The following is a 960-nucleotide window of genomic DNA, read 5'->3' as shown; positions in this document are numbered from 1 at the left end:
CGCCGCCCATCTCGTCATGCGCCGCCGCCGCGCGTTGCCGGCCCCGCCGTGTGCATCGCCGGTGCCGCCCGCATCGCCTTGCCGCCCCGCCGTCCTCGCCGGATTCGACCGCTCCGGCCACCTCCCCCAACTCCGGCGAGCTCCACGGCCGTCCTCGTCACCCGCGCCAATCGGGATGAGATCCACCCATCCCTCCAACCAAACGTCCCGTCTCAGATCTGCACCGCTCCGTCCCGCGTTGACTTTCGCGGAGGTATAATTTCACTAAGTCCCCGAAATTCCTAGATCCATATGTCCCTGTTCATCATGCCGTAACTTTGCATCCATAGCTCCGATTCATGTATATAGCATATCAGAATGTTCGTCTCAGAGAGCACATCATTTCATCTCATTGCATCATTTTCATTTGAATTCATCTTGATGCCCGAAATACTGTTAGAAGAGTGCTACTTGAGATAATTGTCAGATCTGCTGCTCCATTTAGACATTTGTCATTTTTGCCATGATTATTGTGTGCATGATATGCCCATGAGCCCTACATGTGTTTTGTTATATGTTTTGCCATCTTTCCAAAGGTGCAACCCATGTATTTTTGTGATGTGTGTGGTGACTAGCACAAGCTTGCTAAGTGAGGCACTTGGTAATGCTGATTTCAGAGACTTAACATTTCCACTAAGTTCTTGAGCTGTTTATTTCATATGGCCATGTGTTCATGTTGTTTCCTAGTGATCCGTGCCTCTTTTGAGGATGATCAGTAAGGATGTTTTGTTAATTTTGTAGTGCTCTATCCATCCATGTCTTTGTTTGCAATTATGGAGCACCCTAGCTTGAGTCAATCGAGCTCTACTTTTGCTATTTCGTGAATCTGGGCAGATTGTCTACTTGTTAGCAATTTTGCCGAGGGTGTTGTAGTTGATCCGTGCATGCTATGTTATTGTTCTTGCCATGTCTAGCTTGTAT

This window comes from Triticum aestivum, chromosome 7A, assembly GCF_018294505.1.
Source record: "Triticum aestivum cultivar Chinese Spring chromosome 7A, IWGSC CS RefSeq v2.1, whole genome shotgun sequence".
NCBI lineage: Eukaryota > Viridiplantae > Streptophyta > Magnoliopsida > Poales > Poaceae > Triticum > Triticum aestivum.
This window is presented reverse-complemented; position numbering follows the sequence as displayed.